Source organism: Pristis pectinata, chromosome 29 (genome assembly GCF_009764475.1).
Source record: "Pristis pectinata isolate sPriPec2 chromosome 29, sPriPec2.1.pri, whole genome shotgun sequence".
NCBI classification, from domain to species: domain Eukaryota; kingdom Metazoa; phylum Chordata; class Chondrichthyes; order Rhinopristiformes; family Pristidae; genus Pristis; species Pristis pectinata.
This window is the reverse complement of record NC_067433.1, coordinates 7,176,880-7,186,686: the sequence shown is the minus strand read 5'-3', so window position 1 is coordinate 7,186,686 and position 9,807 is coordinate 7,176,880. Positions and strand designations below refer to the sequence as shown.

The following is a 9,807-nucleotide window of genomic DNA, read 5'->3' as shown; positions in this document are numbered from 1 at the left end:
TTAGTCGATTGGATTCATAATTGGCTTCACCATAGACAAAGAGGGTGGTCGTTGAAGGGACTTATTTTGGCTGGAAGTTCGTGACTAATGGTGTTCCGCAGGGATCCGCACTGGGACCTCTGCTGTCTGTGATATATATTAATTCATTGGATGAATACATGGTTGGAGGGCTGGTTACCTTGCAGACGATACAAAGATTGGTGGCGTTGTGGATATTGGAGGAGATCGCAAAACGATTAGCAGGATATTGCACATTTGGGCGGAGAATAACAGATGGACTTTAATCCGGCCAAGTGTTGCACCTTAGGAAATCACCTATTAAGGGACAGCACACAGTTAATGGCAAGACCCTTAACATTGATGTACCGAAGGATCTTGGAGTTCAAGTCCATATCTCCTTGAAAGTGATTGATCTCGCTGATAGTGTGGCAAAGAAGGCATGTGGCATACTTGCCTTTATTCTTGGAGGTATTTGAGTTCAAGATTCGAGAAGTTATACTGCAGCATTAGAAAATTCTGACGAGGCTGCATCTGGAGTTTTACATTGAATTCAGGTCGCCCCATGTCGGAAGGATATGGAGGCTTGGCAACCATGCAGAAGAGTTTTAGCGGCCTACTTTCTGGATTGGAGGGCAGATGTTGTAGAGGCAGTGTTCATTTGTTCTCTCTGGAGAGGTGGAGGCTGAGTGGAGACCTGTCAGAAATTTATAAGGTTTGGATGGGCATATATATAGAAGACAGCCGGTATCTTTTCCCCAGGGTCTAAATGACTAGTAATGGAAGGCATGTATTTAAGATGAGATGCGGTAAGTTCCAAGGAGGTGTGCGGGGCAAGTTTTTACGTTGAGAATGGTGGGTGCTTGGAATTCCCTGCCAGAGATGGTAGTGGAGGGAAGTACGAAAGAGACGTTTACGAGGCTCTTAGATGGGTTCATGAATGTACAGATCATTGAGGAATACGAATATTGTGCAGACAGAAGGGATTATTGTAATTAGGCTTAATAAGGTTTAACAAAATGCTTTGGAAGAGCAGCGGAAAGAGAGTTCAGCCAGGTGGAATGTGCTGCATATTCTGATGTTTACAGAAAGAAACAAAACTTGTTATTAAATCCAAAACAATCAATCAGAAAGCGAGTAAGAACGTCAAGTTTGAATAATGACTACCTGCAGGAGATGAACCAGAACCAGGCGGAGATAAATCTGGACCTGAGGAAATTTTTGGACATACATTTCAGGATCATAAAATTACAAAAATTGTTAAACGTAGATCTGTTTAAAGAATTAGATAAACTAGGACAAGGGAATAATCGCCTGACCCTTACCGGAACAAATGACACCGGCATCTTCCTTGTGATCACAGTCGTGCTGACCAGGCGGCTTGGAACTACAGTCGGAGAGAAAGGATTCTCTTCCCGTGCATTTCACCTCATCCAGCCAGATCACACCGTCGCCCTGGGCAAAGGCCGCCCCTCCCACAGCCGATAAAGCGGAGCCACAGCCCAGTTGCCTGCAGACAACGTTAGCATCGGCCAGGTCCCAGGAGTCATCGCACACTGTGCCCCAGCTCTTGTTGGACAGGATCTCCACCCTCCCCGAACAGCTGCTGTTTCCCCCGACCAAACGCAGCTGTTGTCCTAATCATAGGAAAGAGAATAATTAGCATATGTTTAATAAAAAATGACAACAGCTGGTATAATGAAGGAAAGAACGTACCTGGCGATGGTTCAGGTGTCAATCCAGATTCCTGAAGACAATTATTGAGACTGTGGAGCTCCTTCGGCATTCTGGCTTCTGTCGAGAAAGGAAATATTCCTCGTCATTCCACACCAATATCAGAACTGACTGGCGCACATGCAGAGGTTTGTGAGCTCACCTGAACATACAACACCTGCATCCTCCCGGTGTTCACAGTTGTGTTCACCCCACGGATCCGACTGACACTGCCAAAGAGTTAACTCGTGTGAGTTACACGCCACCTCGTCGAGCCAAATATATCCTAATCCTTCTCCGAATGTTAGTGCGTCATACAGAATATTTTGGACAGGACCGCACTGTAACTGTTTACAGATGATTTCGGCATCAACGTCATCCAGTGACTCCGAGCACACCGTTCCCCAGCTCCCATTGTAAAACACTTCCACTCTTCCTTCACAGCGATGTTTTCCATTCACCAACTGCAGCTCTTTGTGGCCTGCCAAACAATTGACCGACAACCATTTAGAGGTCATGGAGTCATACAACACGGAAACAAGCACTTCGGCCCACCATGTCCATGCACGCCTTCAGGTACTAATTACTAGTAATCTAGTTTTCTTTCTGTGCTGCGGCATTTCAAGCGCACGTGTAAATATCACATAAATTTTGTAAGAACCAACCTCGTTCACCTCTCATTCATTATATTCCAGATTTCAACCGCTCTCTTTCTGACAAGATGCATCCTCAAATTCCCTCTACCTACCCCTTTTCTCCTTACTAGAGCGGGTGGGGTTGTGGGAGATGTTAGACAGAGGCCAATGGATCACAGTAGGAAGCAGGCCTGATTGAGGGTAATGCCCACCTGCCTCTGTCTCCCATCCGAAACACCACCTGCCCGCTGGATCATTCGGCCCATCATTCTTCTCCCCTCCTCAAATTTACCGATCTTCTTAACAAATGGAAGACATTTCAAATTGTGAGATTGCAAACTCAATTGCGAATAATAGAAGATAGTGTGTAACAACTCGTGGTTCTTTTTTAACATGACGAGTCCTTGGTAACTGGGATATGACTGGATAAGATAATATTTCTTCATTAGTCACAAGTGCATTGAAACACACAGTGAAATGCATCTCTTTGCGCAGAGTGTTCTGGGGGCAGCCGGCAACTGTCACCACGTTTCCGGCGCCAAAATTGTATGCCCAAACCTTCCAAACCCGAATGTCGTTGCAACGTTCGAGGAAACCGGAACACACGGAGGAATCCCACGCAGTCACGGGAAGAATATACAAACTCCTTAAAGACAGTGGCCGGAATTCAACCCGTGTCCCTGGCGCTGTAATAGCATTGCGCTAACCGGTAAACTACCGTGGCTGCCCAGATAAGAGTGGAAAAGAATTTGAAAGATAACATTTGGTTGAAGCATGAGAAGTGAATTTGATAGGAATGTTCGGAGGCAGTAGGAAATTCGGTTCGTTGAATTCGAGAGGTGGGGGTTGTAGAGTGAATAATTTTGTCTATAGATTCATCAGCTTGGCCCTGCATTATGTACAATGACAAATCTCTCGGAAGAAGTCTTACCCTTATGCTCCACATAATGCACAAATTGATGGATCCTTACCAGAACACATAACCATTGCATCTTCTTTATGAGAGCAGTCGTGTTGGCCCCATGGTGCTGACTGACATTGCCAGAGAAAAGATTCGTCACCCGAACAACTCAATTCATCCAGCCACATTGCGTCTGATCTTGGTCCACAATGACCAGAAAGTTTCGTCTCCAAAGCGTTCCCACAACCCAACTGTCTGCAAACCACCTGAGCGTCCACCAGGTCCCAGGAGTCGTCGCAAACCGAGCCCCATTCTCCACTGTAGTAGACTTCAACTCGACCAGCACATGGACTTCCGCCGCCGGTCAGCCGTAATTGTAAGTGTTCTGTGGGCAACAAACAACAGATCATACTTCCAATGTGCATTATATCCTTTCCTCAACTGAAATAGAAGTTGTAGAAAACCAGGGATAAACACTTGACTGGGTTAATACTTCACTTAATATTGCCTAGGAAGTACAATATAGAATCTTCTAATTCGACCCATTACGTCTACTGCAACGGTAATACTCTACACACGATACCTTATCCACCTCCACATGAAAATGTTTTATCACAACATGTGATCAGTCAGCAACATTCAATGTCATATTTTCAGCGTCGAAATACCGTGGTACTCTTTTCAGTCTTCCCACGTTTTCCTTCGACCACAGAGCACACTCTTATAGAAGCAACTTCTATTGTTTTGAATGTTTTTGCAGTGGCTTTGTTTTAGTCGTTTCACCTACCTGCGGCTACCTGTGCACATATTGCTTGCCTTACTTACCTGAGTGCTTCGATCTCACCAGATCTTCAGTTTTGCCAAAGGTAACTTTCTCCACCCCCAGCACACATACACTAAAGTTACAACATTACCCACAGATTACCTCGCACTGATGTGACAAATTTGAAACACAAAGTTGAACTGCAAGATGTTTCTCTGTAAGATTGAATGCATATTGGAATATCTATCAATAGAAGAGCAGATCTTCTGTCCAAATATATAGACGTAATTATACAATTTACAACAGTACATGTTAACCACATTCAGTTGGTAAGTTGGAACAAAATTAATTTGGACATATAAGACAGACGGAAGTGGTACAGAGGTGTTGTTCTTCTGAGTGGAGTTCGGTGATCAATGGTGTTCCGCAAGTATCAGAGCTGGGAAATGTTGTTTGCAATACTTATAAATGACTGGAAGCAAATTTAGATGGTCTGATTAATATGTTTGCAGATGACATGAAAAGTGTTGCAGTTTTCGACAGCGAAGCGGGTTGTCAAAGGATACAGCAGGATATCAGTTTTAAAGGAAGAGCGGAAAGAACTGGAGAGAGTGGAAAAGAGAAAAGGACCAAGGAAGCAGGGGAGAGAATGGGGGAACGAATGACTGCAGGTGGATCCACATCCCGTTATATTCCATGACAGAGATACCCGAGGTACAATTTTGCGTGTCTTCGCAGTCGAGTAGATAGTGCCCTTAGATTTCTGAAACATCAAACCAATTATTCACCAGAACACAGGACCCCAACGCCATCGCTGTCATCGAGAAATGGATTCAATGTCAATGAGTTGCACATCTGGAGCTGCGACTCATTTCCTTGGCAGGTAACTTCATTCACCCACACGGGCCCTTCGCTCTCTCCGTACTTTGAAGAATTGTAGGCAGATATCGCATAGCCGCAGCCCAGCTCCCGACAGGTCACATTGGCGTCGTTAATGTCCCAGAGGTTGTCTTGCAGTCTTCCCCAGCTGCGGTTGTAGTATATCTCCACTCGCCCATCACAGCGGCTTCCCCCATTAATTAGTCTCGGAACCCAGTCTTTCTCTACATTAAAAATGAATTGAAAACAAATGTTAAACGGAAGCAATAATATTTTATGCTTTGTTAGATTTCACCAAATTTTCCTAATATAAAGGTGGAGAGATACAACAGGGCAACAGGCTCTTCAGCCCATTGAGTCCGCGCTGACCATCAACCACCCATGTAAAATCATCCGATATTCATATCATTATTTATTCTCCCCACATTCCTCTTCAATTCCCCACAGATTATGCTACTTATCTACACAATTGAGCCGATCCACAATGTCCAATTAACCTGAAGACTTGAAGGGCATTTCGATGCGGGAGGAATCCGGGGAGATGGGGGAAAGTAGGAGTGGAATTCGTGTAAAGGTAGAGCGTGCAATCTCCACAATTAAAATGCACCCGAGTTTGGCGTTGAACCCGGCTCACCGGAGCTGTGAGCAAGCGGTTCTTCCAACTTCCACTGTGCCTGACTTGTGGGAACGCACGGCCAATATATTTATTACGATGGTGTTAACATTTCACAGAGGGAGTAATTGATGGAAATGTCATGCAGCTTCTGCTGCTTAATCTAAGGAAGAAGTAACTCAGTTTGGAAGAGCGGTACCTCACATCGGTTGTTGATGTGATCGTTCTCAAAGCAAGTGGATTAAACTGGCTTCAAACTTGTGTGGGAAACAACCAATTTACATGCATAAATAGTTTGGCAAAATTAGCAAGGAGGCGCTTAATATCTAAAGAAAGATTAACCTTTATTTCAGGTTTAGCGGACTCACCAGAGCAAATAACACTGACGTCACTTTCATGTGAGCAACTGAATCGATCCCAGGGTGAAATGGGACAATCCCACAATCGGGACTCGTATCCCTGGCACATGTATTTCTCGTTCCACACTGGACAGGTTCCCTTCCCGAAGTGAGCTCTTCCTTGGATTCCCGCTACTGTTCCGCACTTGAGGTGCGAGCAAACCACCGCAGCGTCTTCCCAATCGAGGGATCTGTCACAGACTGTCCCCCATTGTTGCCGCTGGCGAATTTCGAGACGACCGGAACATCGGGAGTCCACAGACACCAGTCTGAGATCTCTGCTTTCTAAACAGTGGTAATAAAAACAGTGGCCCATCATAAATCGAATGTCATGAACGCCTTAACTGGCACAGACCGGATGACAAGGTGCTTTTCGCACTTAATCACATCTTAGTGCAGGGAAAGAAAATATTTTCCCATTACAAATATTGCTATCACCAATCTACATCGTCATCAATTCTTAGAGAGATACAACACAAAGAAAGGCCGTTCGGCCCACTACGTCGGCGCCGACCACCAAACACCTATCAGCAGTGATTCTATGTTCATAGTCGTCCATTCGCCCCACATTCTCATCAATTGAACGCAGATTTTGCCACTCACCGACACCGTAGGGGCATTTTAAGCATCCAATTGACCTCCTAATCCCTACGTGTTTGGGATGTCGGTGCGGTTTTCCAACAATTTTGGAAGAAAGGAAGCAAGCTACTGTAACTATCCCCTTCCGAAGTTGTACCTGAACAAATCACTCCAATGTCTTCTTGGTGGCTACAACCAGGCGGTCCAATAATGGGTCCTGATCCTTCTCCAAAATGAGCATTAAGCGGAGCTTCTATTGCAGAGCCGCAGTTCAGTGCTTTACAAGTGAAGTCCAGACTCGATAAGTTCCACGATCCAACCCCGCAGACAGTCCTCCAAGTACCATTCGCATAAATCTCCAGCCTACCGTCACAAGCACTGTTTCCATTCACCAGGCGAGGTGCGATGGTTCCTGTGAAAAGGATTTAATAAACTGAAAATGTTTAAGTTATGGCTTATGACTTCGAGATTTTGCATGAAAAGTTATAAGTAAACCGAACATATATGCAACAATCCGAATTATAAGCAAGATTAGGCCATTCGGCCCTTCCATCCAAATCCAGCTTTCAACAATCCAAATTCCACATTCACTTCTTGTCGTGGAACGCATTCACCCCTATTCTTTTGATATACGTGGACATACAGATCCCTCTACACTTCCGAGTCGGATAATTAGGTGCTATTCCTCCAGTTTACGTTCAATATCATTGGAGGCGTGGAGGCGTTCAAGGGCAGAGACGTTGCAGTGAACGTGGGATAGACAATCATTCTCTATACTTGGTCCATTTCTCAAGGCTGTAACATGCAAGTGGAACATAAGGAAGCCGCTCAGTGGAAAGAGCAGCAAATGTTAAACCCACGTCAACTCGGATCGTTTCCAATGTTCTTTTTACTTAAGGACTTATAATGGAAATACAGTTGAGCATTCTATACCTCAGTTGTATTTCACATGTCTATTTCACAGTCTCTCCAAATGACTAGATTGCAAAATGCCATCTCAGACAAACTCTGTAGTCAATTACGATGAATATTTGGCACCAGTCATCAAACACTTACCACTAATCCCATTTTTTTCTTCTCTCATCATTCTCGCACCCCCCGTTTCTGCCACTTACCTGCACACGAGGGGAAATATCAAATGGCCAATTAACATACCTAACACCAAGTTTTTGGAATGTGGGAACACCCGAAGTAAACCTGATGTTCACTGTTAGAACAGACGGTGCTGGAGATCAAGACTGAACACGGGACTCGGGCGTTGTGAGGCATCGGCTGTCCTCCCTGCGTCGCGATGCTGCCCAATCAAATTCGTTATTTTTCTCAAACGCTAAGCTATTGATCCTGCGTAGAATAGTGTTTCCAGGGAGAGGTTTTACATTATAGTTTTGTTTTATAATTCGTCAACTTCGGCGTAATATGAAACGTTTAAAACTACACGTTGATTATAAGCTCTATCTGTATTTAGCCAGACAAATGTTTAGACATTTTTGACCGATTCCCTGAGGCTCCGTAATTTGTACCTGAACAGATCACACCAAGATCCCGTTGATGTTCGCAACCGGGCGGGCCGATAACTGGCCCCGTTCCTTCTCCAAAGTGAGCATCAGGTGGCGCCACAGCTACAGAGCCACAACCCAGTTCCTGACAAACAACATCAGCAGCTGTTAAGGCCCAGGATTCGTCACTGCAAATTGTCCTCCAGGTTTGATTCTCGTAAACCTCCAGCCTTCCCGCACAAGGACTGTTCCCATTCACTAATCTGGGTTTGACGCGCCCTGTGAATCAGACGTAAACACGAATTTTAAGATGCCTTATATTGAAATACCATAATCATACAAACAATTTTTCTTATCGGTAGTGTCCAGTCAGTTAGATGAGGCGTGCCCTAAATGCTCTGGTGTTCCTGGGTGTACACGAGAGAGGACATGTTGATGTGCTGAATTTCTAACTGATCCATGTGTAGCTCATGGACTTCATTTTCTTAAAGCATGAAAATCTACTGCTTATTGTGTCGTTGAACATTTAATGCAGTGGGGACCAAGTACAAATGAATACCACCCAAATTCCATGCGACCAGAATAATAGTGTAAGGTAAAGTTAACATGATTAAATATTGGCTGCACATCGGTATACAGCAAAAGTTTAAAGTGACTTTCCAGTGTGACAATTGATGGAAAATATTACGTCATAGAAATTCGCCATGGAAAACTATTGATCATCATTGATAAGAAAAGTTGTTCTCACAAAAGGAAAGGGGAATTACGAAGTGTCTGAATGACTGCCCATTGGCTCGTCATTAAAATGAGGAAGACTCTGATATAATTCATAGCATAGCAACATGAGATCAGAATGGTTTTGCTGTGGGCAAATACATCTTCCATAGATAATGAATATGGCCTGCATTTTGTGGGAATGAACCGACATAATGAGTATAAGATGGGTAAAGGAGCCAGAGTCTCTGCAGATAGAAGTAAATAATCTCTATAACTAGACACTAATGTGCCTAAATTTATAAAATATAATTAAATTGCTGATTTTACATTGTAGAACAACAACTAAAAATAACCCAACCACCCAAATATAGCTCTCCAAAAAAGGCTGGGATGATAATGAAAATGAAAAGATATCTCGGAAACAGTGTTGAGGATTATTCAAATATTGGACAGGGTAAGTCTGAGAAAAGATGCTTCATCAGCTAACTTAAACTAAGCTGAGTCGCATAAACATAGGAAGTCATTATTTCCTGTTAAGAATGTCAGCAGAAATGTGATGGTTAGACTGTGGAATACACCGCTGCAAAGAATATTTAGATTCAATATCATCGTTTGCTTTTATGAAGTTAACATGGCTAACATTTGAATAATAAAAGTTTGTAGATACACGAGATGGGGGACGAAATACTTTATACTTTATATCATCTTGTTTCAGAACCCTGTTTTCATGCAGTGTACTGCATCTGTCTTGGCTTAGGCGTTGGTATGTGCACACAACGTGCAAATCCGGTATTTATATTCTTTTCCGACTTCCTCTTGAGAGGGGTTAATATACCTCCTTCTGGAACTGCAGTATGTATCCCCAAAATGTTGTTCGATTTGGAGTTCACGATGTTCAATGTGATGAGGGAGGGGTGTTTGAGCATTGTGCAACTGGGATGCAAAAGCGGGGGTGATGGCGAAACCATGTACTTTCCGCCTTTCCAAACTCTGGAGCTCCTGGGTCAGTAGTTTTGAAGTAGACATTCCTGTGGTTAGAGCAAACATTAACCGCAGAACCTGGGATGTGGAGGAAATGTATGATTAGTTTATATCTATGGACTGTTGGGAAATTAG

The 9,807-nt window shown here is 43.8% G+C and overlaps 1 long non-coding RNA gene across 1 annotated transcript; it reads right to left on the bottom strand.

The window, feature by feature from the left end:
- Positions 1-6,054: 6,054 nt before the first annotated feature.
- Positions 6,055-8,186, bottom strand: LOC127584138 (uncharacterized). Its single transcript, XR_007958356.1, has 3 exons — positions 7,999-8,186; positions 6,636-6,890; positions 6,055-6,184 (listed from the first exon to the last, which is right to left on the bottom strand). It is a non-coding gene; the product is annotated as an uncharacterized LOC127584138 (long non-coding RNA).
- Between the last annotated feature and the right edge of the window lie 1,621 nt (positions 8,187-9,807).